This window comes from Branchiostoma floridae, chromosome 16 (genome assembly GCF_000003815.2).
Source record: "Branchiostoma floridae strain S238N-H82 chromosome 16, Bfl_VNyyK, whole genome shotgun sequence".
NCBI classification, from domain to species: Eukaryota; Metazoa; Chordata; class Leptocardii; order Amphioxiformes; family Branchiostomatidae; genus Branchiostoma; species Branchiostoma floridae.
Genome location: NC_049994.1, coordinates 18,435,976 through 18,448,598, shown reverse-complemented (window position 1 = coordinate 18,448,598; position 12,623 = coordinate 18,435,976). Strand labels below are relative to the sequence as shown.

Here is a 12,623-nt window from a genome sequence, read left to right as displayed (position 1 = left end):
TCAATGCTATATTGCACCTTCCAACACAACTTCCTCACCCTTACCGAATCCACCAACATTTTAAAAGGACATGTAATTCATAGTTCGGACATCATCATTGTGGACAGCAAAATATCTATTAATTCATCGATTTCTTAACTCAACCTGAATAATAAAACTCCTATAATCTGTTACTGTTAGTAGCACTGTTTTTCAGGGAGGTCCTGGATACACACATAACAAATACATAAATTTACAATACAATATTTACATAGCACAACATATTGTTAATCACAAAATCATGTCCAAGACGCTATAAACATGAAAACTAATTTGAATATTCTCTCGTCCCCTTTCCCAGGGTCTACAAACTACTGAAGAAATCTGTGGGGACGAGATTCATCGCCACAGCCTCGTTTTTTGTCAGCATACCGTTGTTGTTTGTCGGTAAGTGATGAGGACTTCTCTATGTTTTGATACCTCTATGTTCCGGCAAACCTATGTTCAAAAACACCCATGTCCCGACATGCCTTTATTCCGACACCCTTACACGTATGCTCCGACCGAGGTCAAGGACGTCCTTGCTCCGACGACCATAATTTCCTACACCCCTATGTTCCGAGTACTTGCGACACCCCTACGTCCCGACACCCCAACGTCCCGACACCCCTACGTCCCGACACTCATATGTTCGAAAACATCTATGTTCCGACACTCCTATGTTTCTACACACTTTACAATACCCCAACGATCCTAACCCCCAAGCACAACCCTAACACAGGGTTGTAGTCATCATGACTATCCATCCCATCATGCAGGGCATTTGTTGACTGGCAGCGTCTTTTCTTCTTGAATCTAAGTTATTTATAATTTATAAACACTTGGAATGTCTCAAGAGACATTGCCACTTTCTTTAAAATTAAAATAAAATTCGTACGGCTCATTACGTAAATGTCAAAATAATTAAGAGTTCGTTATTCAGAATATTTTCAATCTTGCTGCCAAATACATCATTGAGTACACTGCTTTAGTCTTTGTCTGAACGCTATCAAAGATGTTTTGCTGATCTGTTATTCTCGATCTTTCTCGCTCTCCAGCCATCGGCCTGTTCATGGTGCTGCAGACTCACTCCTTCCCGTCCATCCTGGGGCTGTGCATCCTGGGAGCCGGCCTGCTGTTCGTCAGTTTCGTGGTAGTGATGAGTTGTTACACGTGGGACAGGGAGACAGGAGCCTCCAAATACGGCAGCTACACGTTAGACACTGGCGGGAACAAACGCCTGGACTCTCAGAGCAGCGAACTTTCCACACTCGTATAACATACGTTGGAGTTGTTGTTGGACCAAGTTGTAGTCAAGTGTTTTCTTCCCGATGATTCTTCCCTTGATGGAAATTGGAGACGTCACATACTAGTATATGAGTGAACTGTATGGGTTTTGACACTCCCGGAGACTGGACCTGGACGAATAGACCATTTTGCTCACTGAGAGACAACTACTGCAGCACAAGAACGACCTCTAGCGGCTCTGTACCACTACACCCTGTACGACACAACGCCGTACCTGACCAATACGTCATGGACAACACCTCAGCTTGTCGCCAATCTTAACTTCAATATACTGTACATAGTAAATTCGAACACTGTTATTACTAGGCAAGAGCAGGGAAGTTATATTCAACCTCCTTCAATGGCAAGAGGGAACCCGTATTAAATAGAAATGCACTCCGCTCGCTGACTGCCTCCTCAGGTGTAGTATAAATCATCATCACTAGATGTCTCTTCCAAACCGAGAGCAGCCTGACACTGTTGACGTGAACGATGTCAGCAAACTCGGACCTACCTACACTCCTGGGCTCAATATTTTACGTTTCATGGTATTAAGATTATATGTTGCAAAAATTATTACATTTATAAAGAGATGCATTTTTTCTGACTGAAACAAAAACTCTTTTTGGGGGGAGTTTTATCAGTTAAATTGGATTATTGTAAATATAGCAGATGAGTAAAAGTTTAAGATTGTTACTAAATGTAACGTCCTTTCTTGGTCTTGGTCGCAACAAGATAATGCGATAAAACAGATACAATTGTACATATTACACCTTTGAATCTGTTTTCTGTCAACTTGAATAAAAAGTTTTACCATATCATGACAAGGCTGTTCTTTTTCAGAATTTCATACCAGAAATTGTGCCAATGTCATGGCCAAACGTAGGTAGTATCATTGGCGATACAATCTCAGTCACTATGAAATATCAATGCTCCTAACTATATGGAGATTGTAATGTTCTAACTTGTCCCTCTTTTTCTAAAATTGAATCTTCTTGAGCTTTTTAATTTGGGTTAATAAGGTTGAAAGAAGTGAAGCTTAAAAAAAGGATGAAAGCCTGTCCTGCATAGATCAGCATCAATTACCTAAAGCATCATTAATTTTAAAAGTTTAAGATACTGAATATCATGTATATCCTCAAATGGAATTCGTTTTCAATTGTATCACAGTTTGTTGTTTTGCCTTGGGATGTCCCCTTGCTAAACGCATATATCTTTACAGTATCATGACTGAAGTGTCCATAAAATGTTTACGACTTTCCTATCCTGCTCCTCTCCACGGTTAATAATTAATGGTGCGGAGATGATAGAACAGATGATCTGCTACCAATTGGCCAGCTTACCGACACATTAGAAAGTCTTCACCGCGGACGTAAAGAGCTTATCGTGATCTCTGGTCAACTTGCATCAGCTTCCGGTGGGGGATCAGAGAGGCTTAGCAGGGCTGGAGTTATTCTAACATATACCGATCAGGTCAGGGTCTTAGGATTAACACAGGACTATTATTTACAGTTACTTGTGTCTATGGATGACATCTGTGCGTGCATCAACTTATGCTGGTTAAAAGACAGCTAAACTATGTCCTCTATTAGCTACAGGCAAAGATATGCAACAATGCTGCAAGTTGTAACCAAATAAAATGCAGGATTTCAATTTTAGGAGCACCTCATCTATTGTTTTCACTTGCAAAATGTATCTTGACAGATACAAAAGCTCATAATTTCCAAATTTACTTGACTCAGGTTCTTCTTACAATGTGACACATTCCACATCAAGCCAATATATACAATGTACAGTCTTTGAACAATTAGCACCTTTAGTTTGTTTTATATTACATTACTGCATGAAATACATTTCCCTAAACATGTAGCATGAGACTTTTTTTTCTTTCCCGCCAAGGCAAAAGGGAACCAGCAATAGAAATTTCCTACTGTCGACTGCCAATATAAATGATGCTTGTCTTTACAATATGCAAAATACCCTTACAGACAAGGATTGTAAGATGTTGAAGTTACATGCATTACTACCTATTTTTCTCTGATGTAATTCACACAGTATACACTTTGTGTGTCAATAAAAAGAAAAGTGCTAACAATGAGTGCCTGACATTGACAGGGGAATGCAGTGTTGAATGTAGAATCATGATTCATGAGACAGATAGGCCCATTTACATTTGGAACTTCAAAGTTTTTGTTTTGTACTCTTAGGGATGATATAGAAAAATGTATAATAGAGCACGAGGTCCCACAGTACAATAATGTCCCTATCCTTGCAGTTTCATGCATATTCTGAATCTTCATTCTCATCAATCAAAGGACTTTGGGACCAGGTCCAAGTCATCGTCCTGTGCAGTTGTGGTTGTTCCTGATGAGCTGATAGGCAGGCCACGGAACACGGGAAGACTCTCCGTCACGGGACTCATCTGAACATCAGGTGGATCCGCATTGATGCTGTGCCTGTTAAAGAATATAAAGTGATATTTATATCTATATATCATTTGCTAATATCTTAATCCAGGTAGAATATTCTGCCAGTTCATTCTAGTGACGCTGAAGAAGAGTGATGGATGTCACTCGAAACGTCCGGAAGTAAATCTTTTTATCTAGTTGTAGAGATTGAATTGTATTTGAATATCGTTGACCTGGATGTCTAACCTTTATAGACATCACATGAAATAACATGTTTACCAAAATTACAGCAACACATGTAAGACTTAGTATCTTCCCAAATTCCTATGACCAGTGCTTAACATCATAAGAACAAAAGATGTGATCGGATTATTGTAATACATTGTAACCCTTCTTCCCCTTTCACCTACATTTATGTGCTATAACAAACACACTGTGCTGAATACATAAGACAATACTGCATGGTTAAGACAAGATTTTAAAAACTACACCGCTGATAGTTTAGAAACAATACAGTAGTGCCAATAGTCAATACAGTCTCACAACAAAAAAGAAATGCAGTAGTCTTTGAAAATCACTCAGTAATACATGACTTGTATTCCATTGTCAGATTATAGGGAGAGAAAAACTGCTGCTGACATTTTCCAGCTCACGCTCCTTGCATCAAAATTGTCGGTTAAGTACAGATCTTCTTACTGACGACATCCTTAAAATGATTCCTGACATGTGTGTTTGGCATTACCATGGTTATGAAAAAACACACGACGCCAGCTTGAATGTCATTCTATCCACTAAAGAACACTTGTCAAGAGGTGTATGGAAGACACAAATGTCAGCGTGCTCTAATTGAAAAGTCGTTAGGTAACGACTTCGTAAAAAGTTACGTTGGATTCAATGATGAAAGGTAGCAGATGGCAGTTGCATCTCACCGTCTGGTGCCTTATGTAAATTAGCATCTAATTATGTCAATACGAGGGGAAGTCAAAAAGTAAAGCTAACGGGAGGGGGCCATATTTCGACACCCGTTCTAAGTGGATGCGCAATGGCTTTTGTCAATGTACATTTTACAGTGAACTCATCAAAAACAAGTTAAGATCTTGTATGCATCTATATAACTGTTATTGAAGCTGTACAGATATATATTTCATTTAACAGTAGCGTTCCGCACTGTACTTTGACAGCGCACGAAACTTACGGCAGGTTTTCGGCTTGCGTCCTAGCAGAACGTTCCAACACAAAAAAAGGGGTCCAAACTCCGACATAGTAACAACCAGACCATCGCCGTGCATTTTTAAACAACTTATGCAAATAGAATAGCACTAAAAGTCTTCATTATAATTTTTTGGTACCAAATATGGGTCATATTTTGTATTACGCGACTTATTCAAATACGGTGTGTTAAAACGTTTACCTCTCACGGTGAGACCAACTTGCCGCAAAACGGCAGCGCATTGTTACGTTGGACTGTGATGGCATTTTCGCTTTTCGGCTTCCTTGATTGCCTTTTCATCCTGTCTTTTGGCAGCAGCAATGGCTACAGGATTTTTTAGTCGGTAGGGATCGATTTTTCTTGAATGTTTGTCGCTCGACGGACGGGTTGACTGAGTTCAACGTGCTGAGCATCACTCGCCCGCCTTCGTGCGTGATAGTAAAATGGCGGGGCCCCGACTGGGTGAACATTGTGGCATCATTTTAGCTCCGTTTATCCAACCCAGTTAAAGGCCGAACAGAACACAGGTATTATTTTTCGGAAGGCTAATAAACACCATTTCTATGTGTGGTGGTATTTTTTCACATGTCGTATTTTACGAAGAATAATTCAAGAGTTTCCCGGGCCATGGTCTCGATACGTTCGCTCGTCAACTTGCACGGAAGGCGTCAAATTTGTGCAAGTTTTTCAATCGTTATCTGTGGGACTTGCTAACTTCGACACATACCCCGTCTTTGTAGTTATTTACAACAAGGTTTAGTCTACAGCTAGTGTACTTCTCATGTGCAGGCATCTATGCATTTCTCCGCAACAATGATTTTTAAAACCTGTCGAAATTTGGACCCCTGTCGAAGTATGGCCCCCTCCCGTTATCAGCTTTATAATGAGTTCATTTCTTTATAGATTAAGTTGAAAATTTGCACGAAGGTAAAGCAGATATCTTCTTGAGATTGAAATATCTCAATTTTGCATTTAAATTGATCAGAGTAACATGAGTTCATTTCAAGACAATCACACCCTTTGACAGTGCTAATAACATAACCTTCTCACAATACAAGCTAAGACAATAATCACAACAAGGACAGTCGCTCAGATTAATCCATTGTGATTTTTCACTGCTGATTCTGGTGTTTCACAAAAAGTTTAAACAGAAACAGCAGCCAGTTCATTAATGTCACCGTCTCAGAAAATCAGTGTACATTTATCAGTACTGCAGTTTTGCGACTATTCAGCTATCAAACTATGCTAACCAGAAGTCAATAAAAAATAAAAAATTAAGAAAATTTAAAAACAAGATGCAGGTTAGTGCAGGTAAAATAAGCCAGTTCCCAGTTTATATTGCACATGTGCAGTATGATGTGTTGCGGGTAATATGTCAAAGTTGAAGGCCCCTGAGGCATAAAAAACATGTCCAGACATGGAATTAAAGGTAACCTAAGCAATATTAAAGTTTTAGAAGAGGAATTATTCTGTGTTAGACAATCTAGATCATATATCTACTCCACTATATCCCCACATTTACATAATTTTATAATTTGAGCGGTTAAAAACGGCACAGAAACAAGCTGCACGAGGATTCTTTAAATATTGGAACCCAAAAAATTAGGTCTTGGTCACCGGCACTTTCACAGCACTCTCACGACGCAGTGGCATTGAATTTTTGCTCTTTGAATGTTGGTATGGAAAAGAATAGAGTGACTTCATCCTATTATGTAGAACTGTGAAAAACAAAAAGACTTTCAAAAATTAAAAATCCAATTGTACAGCCCTGAATCAGGCTACTATCTCTTAGGTTGCCTTTTATCATGGTCTAGACATGAACTGTTTACACGTCAGGGGCCTTCACCTGTGACCCGGCTCGTTGGAAGCACCCTTGGGAAACTGAGAAAACCAGAGAAAGGAAACGTACCTGGTGTGTTAGACAAGGTTGAAACAGTGAGAGGCTATAGATGTCAGTCTCTGCTGTTAAACTATCGGTACAATATGGACATACCCTAGTTCTCTAGTGACACCACGTACCCAGAGACAGGAACTGAAACAACAGCAATGGGAACAGTTAGAAGGGAAGCACAATGAATATGTCAGGGTAGAGATTGAGATAAATGGCTGATGTTACCAGTAGACACTGCGATCAATTATAAATCCTAAATTCTAAGTCCATCCATCGATGTGAAGTGAAATGAATCAAAGTTGAAAAGTTCTGTCTTTTCAGTAAGTTTACATCTCATAACTTACTGACTCTGAACTTTTGAAGCAGCAAAACCAAAAAACAAGATATCAAACTGTTATGACCTATAACTATATAAGGATGATAGAAACAGAGAATTGGAAAGTGTAGAATTTCAGAAGACAAAAAAAGATGTCCTAGTTCACGATACTGATAGTCAGGAAACAATGGTATTTACCAGAAGGATGAGCCTCCCTACTGGACGATGTGAATGACCCTGACTTGACCCGAGACTTGTTCCCTGCTCCAGCTTTTCTACTGCAGAAGGGTGAAGAAAAAGTTAAGTTTTTAGTTACAGGTTGAGCTGCGGAATAGTCCAACTAACGCTAGTTCACCTTTATCCGCAAGGTAACCTATATTCTTTGCATTTTTTTTCCTCAAAATATTAAGGTTTGAAACCACCGTTCAAGTCACTAAATATCCTGTTTTTATATACAATGGATATAGGTTACCCCGCGGATAAAGGTGAAGTAGCGTTACCTGTACCATCAAGTACAGAGAAGTAGTCGAACTAGTACAACTGACCACCTCTACATATTAAAGGACTGCCTGGTCAATGTGACCCCTTTTTGACTTACCATCTTGATGAAAGTATTCATGGATATCTATCACATTAGATTTACCAGAAATGTGTGACGGTACTAGTAACTTACCGAAACCTTGATGAGTTACCCTTTATCTATCTATTAACCCTTTGAGTTGGTCCCTTTAGTTACATTAACTGATTTCCAAGGGAGCCCTTAAAAAACATAACAAATCGAGACACAAAAAACTCATACTAATATAGGATTGATATCAATTTATACACAATACTATAACATACCTTTCTTCATTTAGTCTCTCCTTATAAAAACTAGCCTCCCTCAGGAGGTCAGAAATGTTGTTGAGCGGCTGGCTGCTCCTCTGTACAGCTTCTACAGCACTAGAAAAACAACAAGAAGCATTGCATTTAACAATTTTAGCCATTTTGGTAGTTTAAGTTATCATGGATGAAAAAATGGAAGACAACATATGTTAAAAGAATGATGCATGGATCACCATCTTACTTTCTTCATTCAAACCATCGCCCATTGACATGATATTGCTACAAACAACAGACATACATGTAGGCTACCCACCATATAAAGGTGAACTAGCCTTAAGTAACTTCCTTGTCTTCCTAGTTACTTTTCCATTTAACAAAGCTAAAAATTCACTGCATGTTAATGAGTAGCCTGGTATGTTTGTGTACCTGAGAACCAGTCAGGTAAATACAAAAGTGTCTGAGCTACAATGTACTTGACTAAAAAAACAAGTTTACTTTTTTCCAATACAGAAAAGTCCTATTCAATCCACTCAGAAACTTCATCATTAATCCTTACTTTTTCATAGCTCTGTCAAAAAATGACAAGGCCTCTCTAAATCCTTAGTGTTAGGCATGAATACAAGACCTACGATGCTATGCATCAAATAGTAGGGACAAAAGTATGACAACGGGGCATGACAGAAACCTGACGGAAACAATCTTTTAAAATGTGCAAATCTTGCATGCAATCAAACGATGTCACAATCCTAGAATAAAGCATTGCTATTGACAATAGGCTTATCCATTTAATAAAGCCAGACTGCTTGTTCGTTCCCTGATGTCCCCACAATAGTTTACTACATGCCTCTTTTCACGCGGTAGAAAAGCCTTTTGATCAACAAGAGTGCAAATTAATGATTCGACATTGTCGATTTGTCATGAAATTAGCTTCAATCACACACTGCCATTAATCTCTATTTATGATAGACAATATCAGGATAAGTCTAACAGTATGAAAAAACCATTGATGTGCAATGAGTCCTTTTTATGAATAATTAAAATTCCCCAAATAAGCCAGATTATAGTCATGCAGGGAGCAAACAGAAAGGGATATAAAATATGATGCAACATTTGATCAGCCATTGTGTGATTTAAATGTCAATGATTCCTGTGTGAAAAGACCCAAAAATTCATCAAGTACTGAGCGAGGCACAACAATGTCGCTGACAAACTGTGCATGGGGAATAGCAAAGACAAATGCCACAAACTCGTGTGAACATGGCGCGCCACAATGGATGTCCCCCCGGTATTCTACCAATGTCCACACAGCAAATATTAGCCACAAAGCCGGACAAAAATTATTAGAATCTTGACTGCAATCTATCATGTTGAATTACGTCACGTGTCAGCTCAAACCTTCAAAGAGGCGGATGCGCCTTTGACATGAATAGCGTACAAGGATGGTGTGGGCAAGGCAGTACATTCTATCCACCATATATAGAGACACATCTACGTTGAAGTTGTCACGTGGAGTTAAACGTGACCGCAGAAACATGAAAACTATCTGTGGAAGCTTCCTGTATTTTAAAACATGTTCAGGAAATGTGGGTGGAGTCGCTAAGGGATGCTCATGTCTAAGGAATTAAGATGATACTGTTTAACAGGAACCTAGCATGTACATGCAACAAGCCATTTGATTGGTCCATAGCTACCCATCATCCTTAGCTATTATCATCAACCACCTTATCTTGATTACTTGAGACTAGGGCTGGGTACAAAACCGTTTTTTCTTATTGGACCGGTCCAGAAAAAAACGGACCTGAAAAAATTAGGTGGACCGGATGTTGAACCGATTAGAAAATCAACAGATTATTTTATCAGGCATTCACACATTTTAGCGCTTGCAGATGGAAGAAAATAACAAGAGTGAAGTGGAGTAGAGTATATACTATAGTAATTTCTACCAAGTTTTACAGCCAATTGTACAGGTGCTGTTAGCGTTGTAGGATTTTAAAACGCCAGTGTAGGTCTAATACTCCACCAAACAGATTTCTTTGTAGTAAAATGGGCCATTGGTAAGAGTCATAACTGCATCAGATCCAGGTTCAGGTCCGGACCTGGACCTAATCCTTTGGACCTGAACCGGACCTGGACCTGAATTTTCTGTACCAGTACCCAGCCCTACTTGAGACTCAATATCTCAGGCAAGTGAGGGGAAAATACCATTTGCTATGGATGTAGCCTGATTAAATCTCGCTCATAGCGGCCTGCCCAACATCCGGACAGCCTTCTAGAGAGGAGGGGCCAGTTACAGCCCCAGACAGCAGAGTTTGTGTTACACAGACCACTATGGATGTTTTAACAAATACATTTTTCTTACATTAGGGATCAAAATACTAACTGTACAAGTAGTTTTAAGTGCAGACAAAATTGGAGCAGTGCAGAGGTATTTTTGACTTGCAAGGTATGATGCAACACTAGGGTGACTTATATGGCTAGTATCATAAGGCCCCATATACTCCTTGAACACAGCATGCAATGTAAAAAATGGAAGTACATGGGTCATTTTCAAAAACTGTTACTTGTCGGACAGAGAGGCAGAAGAAATGTTGTCGAAACCAATGCTGTACAATTGAAAACCTAAAGTATTTACTTTAAATTTCAGGATAAGGGTCTTGAACCTGGCGCAACCTGAAATATTTATTGACATCCTCACTTGGCTGAGGTTGTCCACTGAGCAAATTGGCTGTAAAAATATTTCGAACCCAGTGTAGTAATACATTGAAAATGCATATTTGTGGCATTATAAATTTGGGGGGGATGGCCGCCATGAAAAATGCAAGAATAACACCAACCTGAAAGTTTCAAGATTAGCTGTAGTTTACACCATCATTTAAATATTATCTTATGACCTAAAATTCGTCAGCCATGAAATCCATATTTTTTGTTTCCTTACCTGATGGCATACTGTGTGTCATAGACAGCTCCCTTCACCTGGTTCTCTATACTCTGCAAGTCATGCTGAATAAAATACAACATCTCAACATGTTCAGTTTCACAGGGATCAAATTACAGGGTGCATGTACCCTTTCACTGACATACTACTTAATATCATGTTGGAGTACATGCATTCCATAAATATCATAATAATGTCTAATGTCTAAGTTTTATTTTCCTGAATTATAAGGAGCAATGTTTACAATACAAGCACAAAATCCAATCATCATACAAAAAGTGGGTCAGTTCATTAACCTGACTGCCTTCAAAGAAGTCAAACCTGACAATAGTAAACATTGTACCATATACTAGTAGTTGATTAGACACTAGTGCTATGTATCACACTATTTCCACTCTTAGTCTTTGAGACTGTACATGCAATTAGTCTTTGGGCACGAATTATAATAACTTTACATAGGTGATGATGGTGATGAAACATGTAAGTCTAGAACGTTCATTTTATAATGTAAAGTACACACATGTACATGCATGCAGCACATGTGAACTGCTTATTTTGTCATGTATATACCTTCTGCTCCGCTAACTGAGGGAGAGATTTGTGCACATGTTCCTGCAGTCTGAACAGGGCCAGGGACGGCTCGTTCGCGATGATGTGCAGGTTCTCAGAGAACCTTTCTGTCACTGCATGGAGAACAACACATTTCTTTGTCACAGTCTTCCTAAACACGGCAGACGACCACATACAACCACAAACGACTCTACTAAGCAGTGTATATGGGGCAAAGACCTTGTGTGACGCACTGAAGACAATGTTTATACATTTATGAATTTAAAAAACGCAACAACTCCTACGTATTCACGAGTTATTTTGAATTTGTCCACTGGTTACAAGGTCGAGGCAATTCTTGGCCACCATGTTGAATCGCCAATGCTAGGAGACTGCATGGGGAAGTTCTCAATAGTGTTTTTCAGCCTCAAATACAAGCAGGCACGATCCAACACTGGAGGCCAAGAATAGCTTAATCTTGATCCGGACTGACTCGAAATAACTGGTGAACACGTAGAACTTGCTGTATTTTTTTAAATTCATAAATGTATAAACAATGTCTCCAGAGCGTACACAGGGTCGTTGCCCCATATACACTGCATATTACAGTCGTTTGTGGTTGGTTGTGGTCGTTTGTGGTGTTTAGGCAGACCCCTTTGTCATTATAGAAACCAAACAACAAAACATTGACAATGATGTTTCAAGTAAGCTTTACGGTCATTTCTTGGTACCGTAAGTCCAATCCCATGGCATTGTAAATTCATTACATTATACTTAGGGCTGATCTATACGAGGCAAAAAAATAACTTGTCCTATAACGTTCGATGCATGGCGCGTGTCCTGAAACACTTTTTTTGCCCTTTTTTTGTGTAAAACTAAAATGATGCAGTTTGCCACCTCCCAGAGTGGTTCATCTTAGGGCAGTTAAAAAGAAGAAAAATCTGCATAATATTCACATGGCTACATCAAGATGAGGACTTTACCTTTCTTTGTCTTGTACTCTGTCTCTGGGTCCACCAAATCTCCGGAAGGGCGAGCCCCTGTCAGTTATGAAGTTCACAGAGATGTCACAAAATGACACATTTGATCACAACAATCATCATCTATTTCATTTCCATTAACGTTAAACATCAAAGGACAGATGAGAAATGACCAATAATCATAGCCCCCATAGCAGGCTTTCG

General features: G+C 39.2%; 2 long non-coding RNA genes across 2 annotated transcripts; one reads left to right on the top strand and one right to left on the bottom strand.

Moving 5' to 3' along the window:
- The first annotated feature begins 279 nt into the window (after positions 1–279).
- Positions 280–2,121, top strand: LOC118403785. The gene is made up of 2 exons (XR_004829690.1): positions 280–426; positions 1,077–2,121. It is a non-coding gene; the product is annotated as an uncharacterized LOC118403785 (long non-coding RNA).
- A 1,287-nt stretch (positions 2,122–3,408) lies between these two features.
- Positions 3,409–12,540, bottom strand: LOC118403784. The gene is made up of 7 exons (XR_004829689.1): positions 12,423–12,540; positions 11,461–11,573; positions 10,891–10,955; positions 7,974–8,072; positions 7,329–7,408; positions 6,943–6,955; positions 3,409–3,761 (listed from the first exon to the last, which is right to left on the bottom strand). It is a non-coding gene; the product is annotated as an uncharacterized LOC118403784 (long non-coding RNA).
- Between the last annotated feature and the right edge of the window lie 83 nt (positions 12,541–12,623).